Raw genomic sequence first — 25,952 nt, 5'->3', positions numbered from 1 at the left:
AATACTATCTATATGTTAATGAATCACAAATTTATATCTCTAGCCTGACTATTCCTTGCATTCCAGACCAATATATGCAATTCTTGGATTGGATTGATGGAGAAGGAAGGGGATCCTGAATGTTAGAATAGTCATATGTAAGAAGACAGTGACAAAGCTGGGGACATTAAGCCTCTAAGTTTTGATGAGTTTTTGTCCTCTCCACTCCTATCTGAGGAGATTAACCCTGCAGTGCCTGAGGAAAGTATAATGACCTCCCCTGAGGCAGTCACCATGCAAGACAATGCTAAGTCTCCTCGCCACTCACCCCCACACTCCTCTTTGCTTCTAGACCTATAATTAGACTCAAGTCCCAGCAGGCATCTACAGGTGAGGTAGAAAGTGTGGCCCATGACAAGGTGTGCTGTACTTCAAAAGAACTACAGTACTTAGGTTTTCTAACCTATACAGAAATCTATGGAACATGTGTGGAATGGAATATTAAGGGTGTGGAATAATGGTGGAAGGAACATGAAATAAGATCAGGTCAAATTTGTTGATATGGGCTCACTAACCAGAGATTCTGTGTTTAAGGTTTCAGCTTGGGGAATTAGAAAGGGCTATAATTGTTTGACTGGTTGGTTGGTTGATTGGCTGGCTGAAACATGGATCAAAAGATAGCCCACCATTAGCAAATTTGAAATGCCCCATATCCCTCAGTTTAATGTAGAGGAAGGGGTTGAAAGGCTTAGGACAATTGGAATGTTAGAGTGGATTTTTCATTTAAGACCTACCAACCCATCCTAGAATGGTCCAGTAAACATATCTTTCATCGTAATTATAAGAATTAAATTTGTGAACGGAGCCCCAGCATCCTTGAAGAGCTCTGTGATTGCTCTTTTCTATAGGCCAGACTTCACAATGGGAACTGCAGTGACTGAACTGGGAAACCTAAATGCAATGCGAATAATTAGATTCTGGGATGGGAGGGGCCAAGTGGCAGCATTCAACCCTCAAAGGCATGGTAAGCATGATTACCAGAATGAACAGCAGAATCGAAGCAGCAGTTAAAATAACCTGGCTCACACAGACCTATGGCATTGGCTATTTGATCATGGTGTTTATAGAAGTGAATAGTTAGGATGCCTACTAATTTATTACTTGATCTGTATAAGCAGAAAAGTTCTACGTCAAATGAATAAAAGTCAAACCTGAACCATAAAGAGTGTCACAGCCACTCAGTCGATTCCCAGACGTAAGCTAGTTTACAGACCCAGAACCCCTTGAATGAAGGGGAAGCCAGGTACTCTTGAAGAAAGACCTTGATATGCTGCCAAAAATTAATAATATTTCTCTCAGCCTACCCCAAAGGGATCCATGGCCTTTTACTAAGGGAACTGTGAGTTTGGGAAAAGGAAATAATCAGACCTTTTGGAGATTACCAGACATAGGCTCCGAACTAACATTAATTCCAGGAGATCCAAAAGTCACTATAGCCCACTAGTCAGAGTAGCGGCTTAGGAGAAATCAGTTTAATTCAGGCCTATGTCACAGTGTGTCCAGTGGGTCCCCAAAGCCATCCTGTGGTTTTTTTTCTCCATTTTGCAATGCATATTTGGAATAGACATACTCAGTAACTGGCAGAATCCCCACACTGGTTCCCTGAACTCTGGAGTAAGAGCTATTAAGGTGGAAAAGGTCAAACAGAAGCCACTAGAACTACCCATACCTAGGAAAGTAGTAAACCAAAAGCAATACCACATCCCTAGAGGGATTTCAGAGATTAGCACCACCATTAAGGACTTGAAAGATGCAGAGGTGATGACTCCTACCACATCCCCATTCATTTTTCCTATTTGTCCTGTACAGAAGACAGATGGATCCTGGAGAATGACAGCAGATAATCATAAACTTGACCAAGTGATGACTCTAACTGTAGCTGTTGTACTAGGTATGGTTTCATTGCTTGAGCAAGGTAACACATTCCCTGGTATGTGTCATGCAGATATTGACCTGTCAAACACATTTTTCTCAACGCCTATTAGTAAAGACCCCCAGAAGCAGTTTGCTTTCAGCTGGCAAGGATAGCAATATACCTTCACTGTTCTACCTCACAGGTAGATATCACACTAGTTCATTACATTATACCATTATGCTGATTGGACCTAGTGAGCAAGAAGTAGCAACTACTCTACCACTTACTGGTAAGACATTTGCATATAAGAGGGTAGAAAATAAACTGACAAAAATTCAGGGGCCTTCTACCTCAGTGAAATTTCTAGGGGTCCAGTGTTGTGGGGCGTGTTGTGATATCCCTTCCAAGGTGCATCTGACCCCACCTACAACCAAGAAAGAGGCATAATGCCTGTTGGGCCTCTTTGGATTTTGAAGGCAATGTATTTCTTATTTGGGCATGTTATTCTCACTCATTTACTGAGTGCTTTTTGTGAGATATCCCTGAAGGACAGTGGTGAAGGGAAATCTGCCCAGTGAGAAGAATACCTGGTTGTGCACTTTGCTTACTAAGAAACATGGCCAGATGTACAACTATGTACAATGCAAATGGCTATAGCTAATGGTTTATCTGGATGCTCAAGAGCTTAAAAGGAACATGATTGGAAAATTGGTAACAAATTTGGAGAGAGGAATATGAATAGATCTCTCTCAGTGGGCAAAAATATGTAAACATATTTGTGTTTCATATGAATGCTCATCAAAGGGTGACCTCAGCAGAAGAGGATTTTGATAATCAAGTGGATAAGATGACCTGTTCTACAGATACCAGTCAGCCTCTTTCCCCAAGCACCTCTGTCATCACCCAGTGGGCTCATGAACAGTGACCATGATGGCAATATGGGGGTATGCATGGGCCCAGCAACAGGCATTTCTACTTCCCAAGGGCAAGCCAACCATGGTCACTACTGAGTGCCCAATCTGCCAGCAGAGACCAACACCGATTCCCCTATATGACACCATTCCCTGAGTAATCAGTCAGCTACCTGGTAGCAGGTTGGTTACACTGGACCTCTTTCTTCATGGAATGAGCCGTGTTTGGTCCTTACTGCAGTTATCCCTTACTCTGGATCTGGATTTTCCTCCTCTGCATGCATTGCTTCCATCAAAATGATCATCTTACAGAATGCCTTATCCACCATCATGGTATCCCACATAGTACTGCTTCTGATCAAAGAAATCTCTTCACAGCAAATGAAGTTAGTCACCACTGATGCCTTTCAAATGAAGTAGCAGAAAAAGGGAAGGAAAGAAAACAGTTAATATCCAAACATTGTTGTGTTCAATTGAAAGCTGAGACTCCTTGGGGCTCCTAATACCACTAGCAGGCAAGGTGTACTGGGCAAGGCAGTTGCAAGTACACCTCAGTTACCAAGGGTAAATCAGATTGCTGCAGCACAGTAGAGGCAAGCAAGACCGTGTCTGGGAGCCAGGGGATTTCGTGGTACACAGCTCAGTAGTCCTATGCCCAAAAATACTCATCAATGGGAAATTGCGGTAACCTAATAAAGATAAGATCACTAAGAACTTGTATCCCATAGGCATAAGGTTAGATTAACCCCACCAAGTAAAAAATTCTGACCAGCCAAGATTCTGGCAGAGGGCAAGGGAACATGGAATAGGTGGAACATAGAATTAATGTAATGATGATCAAGATAGGACTTATGACCAGCTACAGAAGCAGGGACTACGGTAGTCCCCAATTTAACAGAATTGTGACATATGTTCCCTGGTAGAAGTAATCCTGTCTTAGACACCAGGACCTTCAAACCTACCCAGCCCAGGGTTTTAAGGAGAGGGAACAGTTAATTAATTGTTTATTATTATTAGGTATTTATTGTTATGATGATTATTGGGTATAATAGTGAGACCTCCACCCCTCAAACATGAAAACTGCCTGTATTGCCTGATGCATAAACAGCCTCCTCCTCTATAATGTTCTTTCTTCAATCTTTGCATTGGCTTGTAACGTGACCTCTTCAAAGTAGCCTTCCATGGCCACCTGTCATCTAAAATAATGCACTCTCTCCAACCCTACAATCACTATATTACTGCATATTTTATTTCCTTCCCAGTATTTCACAGGCTCTGAAATTATCTTTTTATTTCCTTGTCCATCCCCTTTCTTCCCCCACTCCACAAAGCCTGTGACTTTGTCTTATGTCTTCAGTACTTAGAACAGTTCCTGGTACATAGAAGAAGCTCACAAAATATTTCTCTATAACATAAGGACTTCTGGCCTCCAGAAATATAAGGCAAGAGAAAACCATGTACCAAAGTTCAAGTATGAGTCCTTCAAGTATGATTCCTGCAGAGGGGACAATTCTTTTGCTACAAGGAGAAACTCAAGACAATAGGTGTAGAACTGACAACTATTCTAAAATATTCTGTAATTATCTGTACTTCCTATCTTAAAGTGACTATGATGGAATAGGATTCAGAAGTGAATCATTTAAGCCTGCTGCTTTGAAATTATGGGCACAAAATGAAAATTTGGATTTTTGAGAGAAAGAACACTGTAAGTGGCCCATAGTGGCTCTAGGACAGCCCCTCTTTGAAAGAGGCAAAATGAAACTTGAAATGTGTAGTTTCAGAGTGCTGTGTTGGAAGGACTATAAAGAAATTTGTGAGGGCTGTGAAGTCAACTGTGTCTTATTCTCTATATCATGCCATCACCCAGCAAAGCTCACAGCATTAAGGATGAGAGGTGGAAGCATTTATGAGGAACTTTATAAAATGCTTTTGCATCCACATCACAGAAGTGAAGCTGGGCTACACCCAGAAACTAATTTCCACAGTGGAAAATGCACCATCTGAGGTGCCTTTCATTTCCTGGGAGACAAATGACAAACCACACTGTAACTTCTCACACATTTGACCAAACAATCCCAATCCTGTTGTATTTATCTGGACCAGAGGTACAGGATGGGCATGTCTTTTCCCCATTACTACCTCACTGAACCAGACAGAGGAACAACTCAGGAATGGGGACCATGGCCCATGTCATGTCAATTACAGATAGCAAACCACCCACACAAGTACCCTAGTTTATACATAATAAGCCCTCTGAGAACCCACATGACATCCTAAGTGCTGGATGGTACATCTGAAAGCACTGAGAGAGCTGAAAATCACAGACAGCCAAGTAGGTCCCTGCTGAATACATATCTAAGGAGCTTTGCATGCATTGTTTATTCCAGCAACTTTATGGAATAAATTACGTACAACAAATTAGTTTCAGATGGTAGGATATGAAGAGCTGATGTGCTGTATAAAGGAAGGTGAACTCCCACTTTTGACCCAACCACTTCCCATCTCGGGCATCTCAGACTCAGAATCCAGATGCAATTCATTTCTGAAATGCAGTGGAGATCAGAAAGTTAATAAGTGATGAGGTTTAGAGATTTCAAAAAGAAATTTATGAGTATTGTTAACTCATTATATTATCCTATGATTTCTGGTTGTTATATGTGAAACCAAAGGTAAAATTGAACCCATCCTTCCTTCATTCCTTCATTATGCACAGCAAGCAAAAATAAATGTCTTCCTGACATTTCCAACTTGCACAGAAATTCCATAATAGATTCAACTCAACACACGTTTAAAACCTCACTGCCTACCATACTGGGATGTCATTAAATTCCTGAAAGAGACATCATGTCTTTCTCTATTCCCCCTAAAATCATAAATTATTTGTTAAATTAACACAGTAAAATTGACTTATTTTGGTGTATAGTTTATGAATCTTACTACAGGTATAGACTCATGGAACCAACACTGCAGTCAGGGTAATAATTCTAGAACCCCAAAAATTGTCTGACATTACTACTTTACAGTCCCTCTCCTACTTTAAGCACTAGCAAACCACTGGTCTGTTCTCTGTCACTATAGTTTTGTCTTGTCAAGAATGTCACATAACTTTTGTCATGTAACTTTTCACTCAGCAAAATACCTTTGAGATCCATCTAAGTTGCTCCACGTCTCAATAATCTGTCCTTTTTATTGCTAGGTGATACTCTGTTATATGGATATACCACAGTTTGTTTATCCATTCACCCATTGAAGGACACGTAGTTATTTTCAGTTTTTAGCAATTACAAATGAGCTGCTATAAACATTTATGTACAAGTTATGTTGTGAGTATAACTTTTTATTTTCCTGGGTAAATACCTAGAAGTGGGATTGCTGGGTCACATCCTACACGTATGTCTATAAGAAATTGCCAAACTTTTTACAGAGTGGCTATACATAATGTCTTTTTGATAAGTAAAAAATACAAAAATTATTAAAATGACCCCCAACAGCTTGTTTACTTGTGTTGAGGGGATTCCAATAGTTATTCACCATGACAAAATATTGTTCTTAAAATAATCAGAGGCATTTGACTTCATTTCTTTCTTTTTACTTTTAAAGCTTCAATTAAGTCTTTCGTATTTTAATGTGATTTTTAAAACAAAATTAAGTGCTTAACATTGTAGAAGCATAAGGCCTTGAGGACTCTACTTATACATGAAGAGATTTTAGTGAGAGAGAGAGAACCAGGAGAAAATCTCATCATAGCTAGTTTAAGCAATATAACCCAGTGTCATATGCATCAAGTCCAATTTTCAATTCATAAATAAGCCTCCCCCTCCCTTCCTCCAAAAACGTCCACCCCAAGCTAATTACAGAAGAAAAGGGAACACGAACACCAGCCAGAAAAGATTCACAGTTGCCACTCTTTAGTTGCTACTTTAATGGGAAACACATGTGCAAGATACCACCCAGGAGACAACTGACCAATGTGCTCTGAAAAATGGAATGTCACAAAAATGAGCCATACAAGATGGCTTACTCTCTTGAATAGGCTGAACACATAAAAATGTTTGATACCATTTTGTTCTTACATAAATATGGGGAGGTCCCAAGATGAGATGCTGAGACAGAAATTAATTTGTAGCAACAAAGTTAAAAGGCAATGACTTAAATTAGCCCTCACTTCTTATCTCATCCACATGCCCCACAATAGTTGACCATCAGATTTGGAAAGTACTTAGCAAAGTTTACATGAGGAGAAATCCTGCAAAGAAATTGGAAGGAAGGACAGAATGGTGATTGTTCTTATTAAATAACAACACTAACACTCATTAGCTACCATCACTACAAGAAGCCAGTTCTGTTCTGAGTGCTGTATGCACAGTATCTCATTATGTCCATAATTTACAGGGTAGAATTTTCTCCACTGTATTAGTCAGCTAGAATTGCCATAACAAAATACCATAGACTGAGTGGCTTAAACAACAGAAATTTATTTCTCACAGTTCTGGAAGCCAGAAAGTATGAGATCAAGGTGCCAGCTGATTTGGTTCCTGGTGAGGGTTTTCTTCCTGGCTTGCAAACAACAACCTCCTCACTGTGTCCTCACATGGTGGAGGGGTGGGGGTGGTACGGAGAGACAGAGGGTGAAAGGAAGCGCGAGAGAGCTCGAAGGTGTTTCTTCTTATAAGGGCACTAATCCCATCATGAGGTCCCCATCCTCATGACTTCATTTAACCCCAATTATCTCCTAAAGGCCTCATTGCAAAATACCAATACAGTACCAATACAGTAGGCTTTAGGGCTTCCACACATGAATTGTCAGGGAGAGTCAGGGAGGAACAGTTCAGTCAATAGCATCCACTTTACAAATAAATGATGTTTCAAGAGAACAAGGAGTTCACAACAGCTCACTCAGTTGGCAAGCAGCAGAGTTTGAACTTGAACCCAAGGGTATCAGACTCTAAGAGAAAAATATCTACTACTTATTGACTGCCCACTAAGTGTCAGGTGTATCTATACAACATCTCTATTCGCTATGGGAAGCCAGGTTTTTCCCATTATTCTTCCCAGTTATAGATACGGAAACTGGCCCCAAATAGTTAACCAGCTATTCACAACCTACCACCTAAGCCGAGCATACTGCATAACATTTATCCTACTGGTTATCAAAGTGAGGCCCCCATCATCACCTGGGAACTAATTAGAAATGCACATTTGGGACCAAACAGCAGACCTATCAGGAACTCTATGGTGGTGTCCACAATCTGTGTGTTAACATACCTTCTAGGTAAATCTGATCCATGATAAATTTTGAGAACCACTTGTTTGTTCCATAAATTTATTAAAATAACTAATGCATTGAAAACTCAGTAATAAGTGGTATATCCAGAATTCATATACAGATCTGTTTCATATTCATATACAGCCTGTGGCTTTCTGCTATACTGTACTCTTCCATCCCAACTTTACAAAGGGAAGATCTGTGATTGCAGAGCCCAGTTCTGAATTCTGCTTTGCCGCTATAATTCCGATCAGTTCTCCTACCTACAAAAATGTGATACAGGAAAATGTCAAAAGATAATCCCTGAGAATTAATAACGCTGCTTAATACTAATCAGGAAACACCTTTGGTACGAACTAGAAACGAAGCTTTGTGAAATTTTTATTTGGGCCTGACAATTTTGTGTTCCATTTAGTGTAAATGAGAAACAATCCAGTATATGGAAACAGTAAGTATGGAACAAAGTTACTTCTTTTAAAAAGAAAAAAAAATGATTTTATCCCTCTTTGACTTTTTAAATCATGTTTAATCCATCTAATTAATCATTGCTTTATCTACATGTTATCGCTGTATAATTACCCCCATTTCCCCCCTGCAAGGAACAAGATTATATTATATCCCTTTATAAAATCTTGATAATTTACACAAAGGAATAAAAATCTGCTTATAATAGAAATGGAGATTTCTATTTCTCATTTTTGGAGTGGTAAATGAAAGTACCTGATCTCACATCAAATGCCTTTTAAAATCATTCACAAAATAAAAGCACTTTGAAAAGGGTTATTTCCAGTGCAAATATAGTCACCTGCTCTTGTGATCAATACACCTCTAAAACATTATATTACTATTTACAATATTAATGAACATGTGTTAGTCACTGCACAAAGCCTTTTACATGTGGTAAAACTCATTTAATTATCACACACACGAGGTAGCTTTTAGGATTATTCCCATTTCACAGATGAGGAAATTGAGAATCAGGGAGGGTAAGTAACTTGCCAGAGCTCCTTCAGCCAGGAAGTACAGGACTCTAGATATTAAGCTTATTAAAGAGCTCTGGCTGAAAATTGATTCAGACACTGACACTTGGCTCTGGATGGATGGGCTCAGCGTTGCTCTGCATCTGGATTACTTCCAAAGGCCCATCTGTGAGCCTGCCTGACCCCCGGGATGGGGCGGCGCAGCCTTGGCGGCCTTGGCACTCCATCTGGAGAGACTGAAAGGGAACAGCAAGGTGGTGACTCAGCGGCCTTGACTGTCCCTCAGTCTCCTGGGAGACAGAAAGCAAAGTGATAAAGGGACAGAGTGGGAACTGTAGTTCTCGTTTCTCTGTTTGTTTTCCACTCGATTCTTAAAAACAGACCTATTAATCATTTAGTTCATGACTTTGGTCATTCCACTGACTCCTACCACATTTGAGTCAATGAAGCAAAAACTAGAAAGTTGTGTGTTCAAACTTCTCAGATGGAAGAATTAAAATCCTTTGAAAACATTTCATCAGCCAGCAGAAAGAGTCACATGTTTTTCTGCTTCAGAGTTGTAGATGGATGTGACTTAAGCCCTAACTGGGAAAAACTTTGTGTGATTTACAACAGCAGATAGATATTCTGAGTAACCTTCTCATACTCTTTTATTCCACCTACCAAAAACAAAAGCTGTTTTCAGCAGAGCCCAATTAGGTGAAAAGGGCTTTCCAAGGAAACTGTTGCGTGTGCTTCTTGATTCTGTCCTGATTTGGGAAGTTCATCCAGGCTGAAATTACTTTGTGGAGCTGACAGGAAGTTTGTTCAATGACTTTTGCCTTTCACAGCCCTGCTCTCCTTATCTCTACAGACACGCTTCCCACTTTCTTTTCTGGCTCCCTTCCTCCTTCCCTTCACACACACCTTCACACCTCCCATCTACTTTGATTGTATTAATTGATACCATAAAGAACACCGTTAGAAGGGGAGGCACAAGTGTTGTAGCATTTGAGGGGCTTTTAGTGCAGGAATTAAAGGCTAATACTTGGCCTGGCCAGATCTATCATTGCATGCTATGTCCAGACTCGCCAAAACTGTGAGAGTCTATTTTGAGTCCCTCTTTCATATCTTTGTCAGGATTTGAGTTCACTGAATATGCTGAGAGCTTCAGATAGAAAAAGACCCTATCCCTCCTCTCAAGGAGCTGACGTTTGCCCAGCAGGGACAGTAGGTTAATGAGTAGCAAAGCTCTCCCTAGTTAATCTGGCTCCAAGTGTAGTGTGATGGGTCCTCTACCAGGTTACTTAAGGGTGTATGTCCACTGCCTGAACCTTAAAGGTCAGGTAGTGAGCCAAGGCCGTCATGCCCAGCCGAGGAGCAGGTGTCTCTGAGAACCCAAACGTACCAAGGAAAACAGTCCCATCACACAGGCACAGTACGCAAAGAGCCAAATAATTAGCTGAAATGAGAGATAGGAAGCGGGATGAATCTCTAGAGCTGTCCTGCTACCGCCCAGGAGTGCTTTGGATGTAAGTCTTAATAAACTCATCTACTCACCAAGCTGGACTTGTCCAAGTCATTTTGGTCTCTTGATACCTTCCCAGTTTGCAGGGGGTGGGGAGGAAACATTACAGTCCTAAGTTTTTCTCATAACACCAAGTGGATTCTTTTAGAAGGCAATTTCCTAGCAAGCATCAAATTCACAGCAGATCTCCCTGGATCAAGGGTGATAGGCTTTCTAGTAAAATGATCGGTTTGGAATCAGATCTACTTAAGCCTAAATCCCTGTTCTACCTTGGACAAGTCATTGAATCTCATTAGGCCTCAATTCTCTCTACTATAAAATGCAAATGACATCTACCTCAAGACTCTACATGAGGATTAAATGAGGAAATGTTATACAAAGCATATGGCATAATTATTGGCAAACAGGAGGTACTCAATAAAGGGTAGTTTCCCTTCTTCCTCCTTCTCTCTTCCCAGGCCTCACAAGAGGACTGTGGCCTCTTAGTGAGATGATATAAAAGAGACTCTAACAATATTAAACACTTCAGGAGCACCTATTACATCCCAGGCACTATTCTAAGCACTTTATATATTTCAGCTCATTTAAGTCTTCCCTAAAACCCAATAAGATAAGAGCTATTATCATCTCTATTTCATAAATGAGATATCAGGTAACTTTCCAAAGTCACACAGTCAGTATGTATGTGATGGGGCTATGATTTGATCCCAGTTTATCTAGCTCTTAACTATTACCTTATTAGGAAACAGATAGTGAAAGAGGTGCTAACTGTATCTGGAATGCAAGTACACAAAACAAGCAGTCCTCAGACAATGGGCTCTGTTTGATTTGCACAGTGTTTTAAAAATCAAGTCTGTATTTCTGACTGCTCTCAAAAAAGTTGGAAGATCTGGCACTAGGCAGCTCACATAGTGATGCGGCAACAAGCCATTGACTGGTGGCTGCTGTCTGGACTGAGGTCCCCAGTTCACCAGTCTATAGTGCTCACAGCTGTATTATAGGGCCTGCTTCACTTTTAATCTGCACATACATTTGAGTTTGCCATCTAGAATTAGGCAATGCTGCTAAACATGGTCTTAGCCATAAAGACACAAGAATTGTGTTCAATAATGTGCACCCAATGGTTAAAATGTCTGAATTAAATGAAGAAAAAAATGAATGTAGGAAAGAGGTCTGCGTGAAAAGCAATCAACAACCAGGTTCAAACACAACCACGCAGAAAATGCCTGGATAAGCCTTTGAGCCCTATGTGCAGAAATTGTAAACTCCTGCTGTTCTCCACATCTCCACACCTAAACAAAACCTGAAAATGCAAGTTTCCTTACAGTCCATGGAGCAAAGACTCTTTTGCCTTCAATGTTAAACGCATTCCTCTTTGTTTGGCATAGCTAAAAGAGGGAGTTTAAATTTTCATGTACTACTTAACACAAACAATAACATTTAAACTGTTTTTTTTTCCTCTCTCTCTCTCTTTTTTTTTTTTTTTTTTTAGCTCTTTAGGCCTTAATGATTGACATGATCTTGGAGATCAGTTAGGTATGTAGCAAAACTCTCCTAGAAACCTGGAAGATGTGGCAAGAAGAAAACATGGAGCCTTTTCTGAACAAGCCTATGAGAGAAGAAGAATCACTTCAATTTGTAAGTGTGGATCCTGGGGCTAAAGAACTTACCTAACACCACACAACCAGCAGCAAATTACTGACCCAGCATATTCTGAACCAGGTCTTTATTCTTTCGAGGACTTCACAGTGCCTTCCTCAGAGCATCTCTACATGAAAATCTGTATAAAGAAGTGATCTGTGGTGTTGCCATTTGTATCAAACTGATATCACCAACTTATTTAAAAGACTTTATCTAAAAGTCTTCAGATAGTTTTGGCCAGGGAAGAGCTCTAATATCACACATTAATAGCCCTACCTTTGTAACATGTAAATTGTTTTTTGTTTTAACATCTCAGTTTCATTAAACTGAGACCAGAAAGAGCCATCATCTTTTTACCAATTTGTAATCATTTCATTGTGTTATGGACCTGCAGCAATGTTGACTATATTTACAAATCTGTGAGTGAAATTTTAAAACCATTTTCCTCTTCTAATCTCTCCCATCCTGCCTTCTTAGAAGCACACAAAGCATCTCAACCACTCCCAAATTCCCTGTTGGAATACCCTTAATGATTCTGAAATATTTTGTTATTCCCCAAACACCGCCCTAAAGACGAATCACTGGACTCCAGGCTCTTCACATTGCCAAGTTGAATAGAGTTCAAATGTTCTATCTAACCAAACTCTAACTTACAACAAAGCCACATATAGTAGATGATGTGTAAGATATTCCGAAAATACCAAGGCAACAGGGAAAAAAATCTGTGTCATCAAGAGGTCCTCCCAGAATGTCTTGTAATCTAGAATAATCATTTTTATCAAGCTCCTGTAACCTAATCATAGCACACATGTGTATATATGTATGACTAATAACATAAATCAACTTTCATTTTAATAATGTATAGCTTAAATTTTCTCACATCCAAAACAATTAGTGTTGCCAAATTTAAGATTATTTCTCTACTTTAGACATCAGAACATGCACAAAGACTTGAGGAATACACAAACCCAAGAAAACAATCTTATCCTGATAAAGTAAAAATTTTGAATCAATTCATAAATCATTTAAAACACAATCTTATGAAATTAGCCATTTCATAGTATGTTATGAATGTAAAAGCAGAACACAGACAAGGCATTTCCCAAAAAGATATAGGACTTACTAGAATTTCCTTTTATGTTAAAAAAATGGCCCATGGAAGAGCAGTTTTCAGAATGACCAGGGCATAGTCGGACACCTCTTTCATTGGAAGCTTCACCAAAGAGCACACTACTCCTGAACTCAGAATTTTGAGTCCAGACCCAGCTCTTGCCAAACTTCACTGGGAGTTTTGCTAAGCTTCAAGGCGATCCCACCTCAAAGCTCTTTGGAGACAAAGTTAAGGTAAGTTCCCCTTAATATTTCCAGAACCGTATGAACATATAAGCAAACTGTGTAAGGCTACATAGAAATGATTGAATTTTGATTTCTTCAAACTACAAACACTTTAAAGACAAGGATTCTCCTCTCCATTTATTTTGTATTACTGGCACCAAGAATAATGCATAGCACATAGTTGATACTTAATAAAGTCAATACTTGTATAAATAAACTGAAAAATTCTCACAAGACCAGTGAGGGCAGTTTTACGAATCTCCCTGTAGCCCTGCAATTTTCAAAGGTTTCATCACGTAATTCCCCTCACGACTTTTTTGTTCACTAATCATAAAGCCACACAGGCAGAAAGGAAAGAAATTCCAGAGACCAAAAAGCCGTTTGTTTTGTCCATCCGGTCACATATGTATAGGGTTTTAGAGCTAAAAGTGGTATTAGAAGTTGCCTTTGAGCAATCTCATTTTACATGTGAGAAAACTAAAGTCTAAGCTTTTGGGTTAAGTGACTGAGCCTTGATCACCCAGCTGACAGGCACCAAAGCACTTCCCGTTATTATTTCCTACATGTTCCTCTGCAGTTAGCCCCCACCACCTCCACCAGAAAGTATTTGTAGACTTAGGTATTTCCTTTAAAAGTCTCAGATGACTTTACTTGGGGTGTGGTGGAAGGGACCACGCTTTTATTATAATTTACCAATAGCCGGGAGTTTTGCTCCATTAAAAAGTATGTATTGACTGATCTGCTGAATCTTGCTTTGGAGGAAGGTGTTTTTTTTTTTTTTTTTTTGAGCCCATTTGAAAATGTTAAATTTTTCATTACTCTTAGATTATTAAATGAATAACTCCAGGGAAAAAATGTATCATTGGTTTCTTACGAGTATCAAGACAAAGAGGCAAAACTTTCAATTTGGCCACAAGAGGGCAGCTACAACATTTCCTCCTAGGTCTTTGCGATTCTAAACAATGACAAACTGAGCATCTGGGGACTCAGCTTGCCATCGACTTCCTAATAATACCTTTCAACTGAATCCCCAATATGTCACAAAACATTCTCTCATGGTGTTTCCTGGGACGTTTTTTGTTTTGTTTTTAAAGAAATTATTTTCCAACTTCTTTCCAGATCTAGAGAGTCCTCTGCAATAGAACTCTGTGCCAAAGTCACCATCTACAAAGATCTCTGGAGACCAGTAAATTGTTAGGCTAATTAGAAAACCCACAGAAAATGTTTTATTTTAATTAAGTTTGACTCCAGATAAAAATAAAAACAGTAATGATTATCTGATTCCACCACACTTAATAAAGCTTGCTCTAAGTGCTTCACAGGATTTGCCAAATATTTGCCTCATCTCAGCCTTCATTCGTCATTCCCATTTTCATGATATCCTAAAATCTTTCAAGTCAAAATTTATTGTGGAATTTTATCACTGAGCTAAACGGTGGGAGGTCTGAAAACAAAAAAGCAGAGATTAGTAATAGCTACATTCCATATTCTTATAGTTGCACAAAAACATAAATTCAAACTTATTTCATCTTTTAGGTGCATAAAGAGTGGGGAGTTAATTTGAAAAGTAAGTGCTAGATTTTATATGTACATATGTGTATGCATCTGTGTGTAGGTGTGGCTGTGTTTGTATACTCATTAATTTTTTTGTTTTTTTGCTAGTAATTTTAGATAAGTACTTTGGAAATTTAATATTGATGTTTGTAGATTTTGAAGATGTACATAGTGATGTATTTCCTTCACATTTACCGTGGAGCCTTTCCCCTAACCATCTTATTTAAAATTGCAATCCCTGTCCCCCTTACCCCCACATATCCTGTCCCAATTCCCTGTTCTATTTTTTCTCTTATCAACATTTGGCATACTTTATATTTTACTTGGTTTTTGTTCGCCTCCTTCACAAGCACCCCCTCCCCAACTAGAATAAAAGCGCTATGACGAAGACAGAATTTTTTCTATTTTGTTTATTGCCATGTCTTCAAATCTTACAATAGTGCCTGACACATCAGGGAACTCAGTAATGCAGCAACATAATAAAGTCACAAAAATTAAGCATTTTTACTAGAAACTGATATTTTAAAATATCTGGCATTGCTAATTTACTTGAGTACACTTAAGGAGACCTCCTAAAAAGAGATAATAGCCCACTATCAGAACTCAAGCACATTTCCTAAAGCAAGTATCTGAAACAATACTTGGGCTCATGATTATGGCTGAGCGTATATTCTTGAATGCTCAGACTCAGCAGGTCCTGTTTCCCAAAAGTCAATCAGACCTGGACTGAATTATCAGCAAAAGTGGCCTCCAAGAGTTGTCACAGTATCACACAAGCAAAGCAGTGAGATAAAGGAAAGAGCAGTGACCTATCAATAAGGAGCCCATAGTTCTAGTTCTGCCTCTGCCACTAGCTAGCCAGGAGTTAAACCATCTATTTACATTGTTAGTGCTTCGATGTCCTCTAAAAAATAATGGATATAACACCCTGTTTATATCAAAGAATTTTGGAATCTAGTGAAATGTGAAAGTATTTTGGTAAGTATGGACTATTTTTCAAGTAGAAGATGTTACGAAAATCAGGGTTTCCTGTACTGTGCTATGTAATGCCACCATATGGTGTGGCCAATCAACAATTTAATGGTTTAATGAATAATTCTAGGTTGGATCCAGTTCTATCAGTCAAGTGATGGTTTGTCAGGCCCTTCTTGGTACTGTAACCCCTAGGCCTTCTTCTTTCCACTGTTGGGTTTATTTGACCCCAGAATCTCTGCCCCATCCTGCCTCTACGATCAATCCTAAATAGAAACAAAAGACACTAAGGGAGTTCTATCCCCATAAGGAGGAATTCACATCATGTCACCATACTTACTTAGTCCAGCCCTGATCATATGTCCCAATGCTGGTAACTGGGCATCTTCTTTCTTCTCCTTCTGATAATCACATCAAGAATTCACCTCCTCTTGGAAGCATTTTCACAGTAGGTATAAATATTTGCTAAAGGAATGACAAAAAGGCTTTATGCCAGTGTCCCTCTTGGTTTAGAGCTCTGCCAGGTCCTTGTCAGTACATCCTTTAATCCCTTACCTCTTCACTCCTGGCAGCCTTCCCTGATGCTGGCTGACCATCAGTAGCCTATATTTGAGAGCATCAGAAGTACAAGATATCTTCCTCGATTCCTACTGCTATGTTCAACCACCTTTAGGACTTCTCACTTATTCCATTAGACTCTGTAAAGCCAACTGCTTTTCTGATTCATGCTTGGTTCCCATACCCAGTGGATACCACCTTCTATTTGCCAACTGTCCTCTCTCACGGTCTAAAACAGGTCTCTATCCTCAGGGCCTGCCTCACTTGGTTCCTGTTCCAGCTCGTGGCTTAGCCATACCACAGGACTGTCACTGGGTTAACTGGAAGGATGCTGTCGAGTCATGCCTACCCTGGCAGAACCCTGACGGTACACAAAGCAGTACAAGTAATGCTCAGCTTCAAAAAATGTTATACTCCAAAAATATGCTTGCAAATAGACTCTCTAGCACTTGGGAACGCATATCTCTACACCAACAACTCATACACTTCAGGAGTCATTCCTTCAAAGACATTCACCAAGTATCTTCTTACTTGGCACTGTTCTTGGCACAGTAGAAGAGAAAGTGAGACACAATCTCATTCCTCCAGAAGTTCACAGAAGAACAAAGGAGACAGTGATAGAAATGATACATATGCAAGGCAGCATGTGGAAAAATAGAGGACTATCCACAGTACAGTGAGAACAAGAAAAAAGAGGTGAGCCCTCTGCCTGGGCGGATCAGGAAGGTTCCACAAAGAGACATTCCACTGAGGCCTAAAGAATGAGGAAGTATGCACCAGGCAGATGAGTGGAGAAGGGTGTTCCTGGTATGTGGTTGTCAGGTTGCCAGACCAACACCCAAGTGTCAATTTAACCCCAACTGTAGCTCCACCAGTGCTGCAGGCTTATGTCAGAAACAGAAATGGAATAGGTTTTTGTAGGCCAGCCTGGAAATACTTGATTCTGTTGGGAGATTAGTTCTAAGACCCTCAATAAAAGAGAGTTGGCCCTGGGCTTATGCCAACACACATGTACCCACTGCCACTACCACCAATCATCAGCTGGGGCAAACAAGAAAAGCAGTTAAGTGTCAGGAGGAACAATTCTTGCACTTCCACTTTCTTTCACTAGCTGATCTTGTGAATGCAAGGTCATGAATAAGGCTTGTTGGGGACTGCACATACAAGACAGATCCACACTCCAAGGAGCTTAACAACAGGCTATGCTAGGACAGGCGTGGTGACCCACACTTGTAATCCCAGCACTTTGGGAGGTCGAGGCAGGAGGATCATGAGGTCAGGAGTTCAAAACCAGCCTGGCCAACATAGTGAAACCCCATCTCTACTAAAAATACAAAAATTAGCCGGGTGTGGTGGCGCACGCCTGTAGTCCCAGCTACTCAGGAGGCTGAGGTGGGAGAACCACTTGAACCCGGGAGGCAGAGGTTGCAGTGAGCTGAGACCACACCATTGCACTCCAGCCTCGGTGACAGAGTGAGACTCCGTCTCAAAAATAAATAAATAAATAAATAAAATAAAATAAAATAAAAACAACAACAGGCTATGCCGGCAAGACCTGTGCATATAAAATAACTGAGAGTCCAAGGCAGTAGCTGCCAAAATAATGATGCATTCTGTAAGTACTATACTCCTAGCCATCACTGCTTTATGGAGAGAATAATTCAGCTTAGTTCAACAAGTGTTTTACATTAAATGCCCACTAAAGATCTGTTGATTATGTAAGGCTGCATTCTGAATTTCACAAGGCAGGATCCACCAAGTTCCATAAATGCAAATCAGTTTTCCTCCCAAAAGTAACAGGGTAAGTCAACCCTGGAAAGACTGTGGGGAGTTTAATTAATAGGAATTCTGGTTTACTCAATACAAGAAACACATCAAACTGAACAGGTATAAAAAAGAATTTCCCACCAGTTGAAGCTGTCTGAATTAAAATGAACCACCTTGGGAGGTAATAAGTTTCCCATCAGGCTAAATAATTACTTGGCAGTGATTTGGTAGGGGTGATGCAAGCATTCAATGACCAGTAGGCTCCCTTCCAGTCCTGCAATTGTGTGAATTTCTGCAGCTCCCCCTGAATAACACAATAAACAAACCTGGGAACCCACACTACAAGGTTGTCAATGTTGAAGATTAGCCATGGGTTAGGCTTACTCAGGGAACCAGAGCCCATTCTGAATGGTGGTGAGGAAACAGAGAATGGGAAGTTCGAACTTCTACCAAGAACTTGACCAAACTCCCAGGGTGCTAGTCATTATCTGGGAGAGCTTCAGAATGCCAAAACTCATTAGTGCTCAAAAAGGGTCAAAGTTATTAGACAAGGGCACTCCAAGATGAAGACGTAACTAAAGAATTTAAAAAACAGCTCATTGAAGAAGAGATGTGTAGGATTCTAGAGTATTTTGAAAGGCTCTTCTGATGCTGACTCCTGAGGGGCCCTCATGAATGTTAGGACATTCAGATTCTTGGGAAGCTCCAAGCAAAGCTGTTGTCAAAGATGTGCCCAAGAAGAGTACCTCCAAAAGTAAACAAGCAGGGGGTAGACAAGACAGTTATAGAGGTCTCCTGAGTAAAGTATACAGGACTGAGATGGTGAATGCAGAAGAGGAGTAACAGCCTGGGGGGTCCTGGACAACCAAGAAACAGGTTGTTTAAAATCCTGGCATCAGGCAGTACCTCAAAGCAAATTGCAAACGATGTCATTGGGTGAGCCCTGGGTATCCTGCCTCTGAAACAATGCCACTGTGTAGGAAAAACAGCCCATGTTTGGATCCATATTCAACCAATGCCGGGCTCTATAACTGATACAGTTTTTAAACTCCCATGGGCTTCAAAAATCAGGGGACTGAATTAAAAATTTTTCACAAAGTCCCTATAAGTCCCTTATAGATCTAACTCTAGGATCTATAATCCCCATACACAAAAGAGAACATGTTATAGGAGAAGAAAACAGTTATCAGCAGGTCATTCCAAAACATGCTGGAAGAAACTAAATAAAGCAAAAAGTCTTGATTTCTGATCTTGTATCTATGACTTCTCATTTTTTTCCATTTTGGGACTAAATTGTGGTTTAAGTAGTTAAGCCAAATGAATAGAAGCGAAACCAATACACTACACACCAGCAGCATTCTTATTTTTGTGGAGAAAGAAAACAAATATGTGCTATTTGATCGTGCAAGAAAGATAAATCTACAAAGCTTCCACAGACAAAGCCCATTAAATCAATAGAGGTTCTGCCCAGTGCCCAGGGAAACCCATCAAGAGAAGCCAAATTATTTCTTTAAAAAAAAAAAAAAAAAAAAAAAAAAGCTATCAACTTAACATTACAAATCATTTGCTGTTCTCAAGAGAATTGCCTAGTATTGCAAAACTTGATAATTACTGATTCATGACTGATTTAGGAAAAACATCGGCTTAAGTAATCAGGCCAGAGTACTGCTGCTGACCGCAAGGCTGGCAGGAAACCTAGCCTTTCTTTCATCATTTCTTTCATGAATGTTTAACATTTAACAAAATTTAGCTTTTAGCATATCACCAGTGGTTTGATTTTTTCAAAAACCTGGGAATACAGAACATACCAGTTATGTATTATCAAGCACCTAGCTTTTCTCTAACTTTTCTTCAAGTATCACTAACTAGAAATGCAGTGAATTATGAGAAAGTGATTCAGAAATCAGACTTGACATGGACTCTTTGCTATAAAATGGTAGATCTCAGGCTCTTTGAAAGAACTCTACAAACACTATAAACTGACAGTACATTCTATATAAAATAGCAGGAAGAATTTAATTAATGTTCTGAGCCAATCCTACACGCCACAGGCTACACATGCCTACATTAGGACAATACACAAAACTCTCATGTAAGCTTTGCTAAACAGTCACTTCACGTGGCCAGCAGAAAACAAGTATATCAGAAAATGTTCATCTGTACATGCCCCGGGAAGATATTTTCTATAAGGATACATGAATATCGTATCTGCATAAAGAAAACTATTCCCTCTCTGTTGGAATTGTTTTTCTGCTTAAAATTAAGACATTAAGAATATTTTCTTATTCTGGAGAGGAATTACAGAGAAACGTTATCCTACAGATTCAGAAACTGCCTCTAATACCATAACAAATTTTCTTTTCAGATCTTTTCTTTTTTCTCTAAGATTCTGCTTTGAAGTAAACATGCTTTTGTTAGTAAAAGCCAGATTCTTGTCGACTTAGTTTCTACTAACAGTCCTCTCTTTCTCTCTCTCTCTATATATATATGCACAATAATTTTATATATTTTGTAATATATCTCTATTTTGTAATATGTAGATAGATATACATGACAAAAATATCCAAATTGTAGGTCTCTTCACTAAGAAGACCTACACCATCAATGTTCTTGCAGGAAAAAAGTCAAGTATTTAAAGAACAGAAAATTTAAGTAAGCATTTAAGGGCAGTGGTAAAACAAGTACTTATAAACTGCTGATGTGCAATTTGGTATAGAACACCATATAAGCAAATTGACAATATATATGAAGGTGTAAAATGATTATACCCCAGATCCAAAAATTCCACTTTGAAGGATATATTATTTTAAATACAACTACAATAGGAAAAATTTTATGCACAAAGATATTTACTGCAGCATTATTTTTAATAGAAAAACAGAGAAACAGCATTTATGTTGAACAGTAGGAAAATGATTAAGGAAAAAAATTATATAATCTCTCAACAGATTACTATGTAGCCATGAGAAACACCTATGAACATTGGTAATAACATAAAAATGCTTATAATATTTTAAAAAAGACAGAAAACAAGCCAATATTATAGATACACATACATATATAAAAATGTTTGCTTATAAAAATAAACAAAAGAAAACCCTTCATGTAAAAAATAGATGAAAGGAAATATTGGATGCTTTTTTTCTCCTCTTACTTCTTCCGTGTTTTCTAAATTTTCTTCAATAAGCTCCTTAAGGAAACATTTTGAGTAAAACAAGAGGAATTCCAAACAGACATGGATTAGAATTGATGCTTAATATTCCTGACCAAAATTATACTAGGTCTGAGAGAGGGCAAATTTGAAGAAATTTTTGTGGCATTACTGTTTATTGAATTAATTCATAATTAATTCATTCAATGAATAGTTATATAAATTGTCTGAGGGAGAGCGGGAGGGAATCATAGAAGTCATTGTTAACCCAAGAAAATCATCTCGTCTGCATTATTCAGCAGCAGGAAGAATGAACCCTAGGGGGACTGAAATGTAATTTAAGAATTGAAATAATATAGCAGCAGAGAAGTCATACAAAGAGAAACTTCGAACAAGGCAGAGAAGATCAGAAATGTTAGTGCTGCAGAGATGCACTGAGGTCAAGGAAAACAAGGAGAAACAAAAAGGCACAGGAGTTAACAAGTTAAAGACTACTTGGGAAATTAAAGCTAGAAATCAAGTCCTGGAGGATGAGTGGTGAGGAACTGGAGGCAGTGGGTGCAGAGGGAGATGAGAAGGCAGCAGATTAGACCCAGGATCATTTGCTTCATCCTTTGCAGAATAGGGGATATGGGCCTGAGTTTGGAAGCAAGAGAGGGGAAGAGACAGAAGATTGGAGATGTGGAAACAGCCCAGAACCATCCTGTCCCCTGCACACCCCCAACCATCAGAGGCTGCCCATGTACCATATACGGCTGTGCCTGGCACGGAAGTGCACCTCAGCTGGCTCTAAACATCTTTGAGACTTTATCTCTAAACCATGCCTCACCACAAGTCATCTCTCCTAATCAAGCCATTCTTGTGCTACTCCCCACCTGCATACACATAGCCTTCTCTAACTCTGGGAATGTTCCTCCTCTGCCCCTTTCTCACGTCCTCATTTCCTGCTATCCTTAACTGTCAGATTCCAGGGCTCATCCGTGGTCCTTGTATTAATCTTCTAGGGCTGCCATAACAAAATACCACAACCTGGGTGGCCTAAAACAACAGACATATTCTCTCACAATTCTGGAGGCTAAAAGTCTAAAATCAAGGTGTGGCAGAGCCATGCTGTCTCGGAAGGCCATAAGGAGGGTCCTTCCTTGCTTCCTCTTACCTTTTTGGAGGTCCTAGAAATCCTTTGTGTTCCTTAGTTTATACATGCATTACTTCAATCTCTGCCTCTATCTTCACATGGCTTTCTCCATTGTGTGTCTGTATCTCTGTTTTCTCTTCTCACAAGGACATTAGGCATTGGATTAGGGCCCACCTTAATCCAGTATGACCTAATTTTAACTTAACTAATTACAACCGCAGAGACCCAATTCCAAATAAGGTGACAGGATATGAGGGCGATCTGGCCCCAACATCTGTCACCCCATTGATCACCAGGGTTGATTCGGCTGATCTGGCTGGTTAGGCAGGTGTCCCCTTCCTCCCGCAACTCCATGTGCACCCCTCCAGAAGCTGCACACTCGGGGGAAGAGGACGACCATCTGGATAGAGGAGGACCAGTCTTTGGTCAAGGATATACAAGTAGCTGCATTCCCCTGCTAGAACCTCCAAACAACCCCAGATAAGGTAAGAATCTTAGGTTCTGCGTAGACATAAAATCAGGGGTCGGCGGGGGGGGGAAAGTCTTCAACTCAGTACAGTCCTCATCCAGCCCCAGAGAATGGCCATTCCCCTGTGGTCTCATCTGCTCCCAGTCCATCTATTCCTTGCTTGTTACTATGAAATCTGAACCCCTGGCCTCAAGTTCAATGCCACTCTTTAGAGCCCTGCTTCCCACTGCCCGCTGGACATAGTTGATTCAGAAATCCACAGGCCCTTTAAACAAAACAGCCACTTCCAAAAGAGAGTCCAAATCCCATCATGGCTCCTGTGTTTTCTATTTTAATTCATAACAAATCTATCTGGCCTCCCAAGTTAAGAAGCCTTGGCATTCTCTTCAACTTTCTCTTCTTCCTATTCCCCTCCCACCACATCTGATCAGAAAAATAGTCCCTGTGGATTCTATCTCACAAACCTCACTCAAATGTGACCTCTTCTTTCCACTTCCGTTGCTAAGGCTTTAGTTTGCTCTCAACCTTTCCTGGTTTGCTTTCCAACCTTCTAAGGAAAGGTTGCCTATATAGGCAACACAAAGGCTCAATTCAGTAAAATATAGCACACCTATGTGGCTAGGTGCTGGACATACCAAGAGGAATTCAACACAATCTTGCCCTTGTGTAGCCCTCAGCCTCTTATCTGGTCTCCCTGCCCCTAGGCTTAAATGCATTTTCTTGTCAGAAAACAAATCTTATAATGTCATGCTGTGGCTTCCAATTCTCTTTTCACTCTCTTTTTCCTACAAGGTGAAATGCAAATCCTTCTACAGTCATGGAAGATGTTTCCCAGTCTGCTTCCCCCTGTGCCACACCCTTCTCATCCAGCACTTCATCTCTGCCATGGTGGGCTTCTTGTTCTTTCCAGATTTATTCCTGGGAGCAGTGTTTCCATTTATCCAAAGAGCCTTTTCTCCCTTCGTGCCCTGGGAAGCTCCTACCTACCTTTAAAGTGCTGCCCAAATGACCCGTCCTTTCTTACCTCTTATCAGAATCCCACAGAGTTCCTCCACACTCCGTGCCCCTATAAGACTTTGTTCAAATCCCTGTATAATCACATTTGCCAGATTGTTGAAATTTATCTTTTTCACGGTGTGTCTCCATCACTAGACCAGGAGCTCACAGAGGACCAGCACCAGGCAGCATTCATGTATCTCAGTCTGAATGAATGAAATTATGAATGCACCCTGCTCTCTGTGTCTTAATCCTACCCAAGGTTCCAGGCCTGGCTCAATCCCAAGCCCCTTCCCTGGACTTTCTCAGTCACTCACTCCAGGCTATGAGTGTCTCCCTTCTCTGAAATGGCCACAGTACTTACTCTATGTATCACCAGCTTGATGCTTACAACATGGTACTTTGTGTGATTGAATGTCCCAGTCTTCCCTTTTGATACACTTCAAAGTTTCTTTTCCAAACTTAGTCCAATAATTTGCACCATAGTAGATGCTCTGTGAGTATTTGCTAATTGGTTTTCCAGTTTGGCAATGAGGGGGTAGAGTCCTAAAGAAAATGAGAAAGGGTGAGTCCCAGAACAGGTGGTAGTATGGGCTATAGAACAGGTAGAATATATTTTCTCCCACGAAACTAAAAGGAAGGGAAGAAAATTATAGGAAAATTATAGAGGAGAATACAAAAGTCCTAATTAGGACAGCCTTGGTCTTATTTTAAAAATAAGCATGGAAAAATAATATGCCGATTTAAGTATGCTACATAAATCTTAAATACAGCCAACTAAAAACAAATCAATATTTACCATCTACAGCTAGAAAAAGAGAAGGCAAGAGTGTGTGTAGTTTATATAAAATGGAACACATCATGTACACACTTTATGTAAACTTGCCTCTACACGCTTATTGGAAAAGATGTGAGTAAAAGAACTGTAAAGTGTAGGCAATTCTGCCCTCCGGTCCACTGAAGGAGCATTCACTCCCCATGTGCCCCTCGTAGTCTAAGCAGCTCCTGATGCTGATAAAGTCAAGCCCCCTTCTTTAGTGATCTGTGTCTACAGCAAAGGAAAAACTAACTGTACAGCACTTGTAGAGAGAGAGTGTTAGTATCTAATGTAGCACATATTTGTGATGGGATATACTAAAATTTATGAGCAGTTTAATAGTCTTTCAAGGATATTGACTTTGCATAATTTTCATATTGTATATTGACTTTAGTACCAAACCCCTAAGTAAGATGTGACTCCACTGTGTAAGTCAACTGGCCTCTACTGATACATAACCCCCATTAGGAACTCTTATAGTATTTGCTATTTATACTACTCATTTTGGCATATAGTTGTATGCTGAACTGCTGGAAGTTCAGGTGTAAATATGATCTTGTTATCTAGACTATAAGTTCACATTATCTAGACTGTAAGTTGGTGACTGTAACCACATCTTAAGCTTTTATACCCCACAGTGTGTATGGCACAATGCCAAGGACCAAACAAAAGTTCTTAATTACTGAAAGGCCATTTTATCAATGTCACTTTCTCTCTAATCAAACTCTGAATCTAAAAAATTACTAAACATGTCTTATATTCTCTGTTATGCTTTCTAGGGTCCATTTTTAAGGAAGAGGCCCTTGTTTAACTCAAAGTTACTCCTTAAATATTAAATAATTGGCTGTTATCATATTCAATTAGGGAGGCATGCAGAGGTTCAGTACAAAGAGTAATTTAAAAAGTTATTGTCATCAGCATTTTTCTAGAAAGATAATAAAAATCACTTGGGAAACAAGCCTGCCTTTATTGGTGGCCTGGGAAGAAACATCAAATCAA

This window comes from Papio anubis, chromosome 14 (genome assembly GCF_008728515.1).
Source record: "Papio anubis isolate 15944 chromosome 14, Panubis1.0, whole genome shotgun sequence".
NCBI lineage: Eukaryota > Metazoa > Chordata > Mammalia > Primates > Cercopithecidae > Papio > Papio anubis.
The sequence above is the reverse complement of the archived record's forward strand: the minus strand, read 5'-3'. Positions refer to the sequence as shown.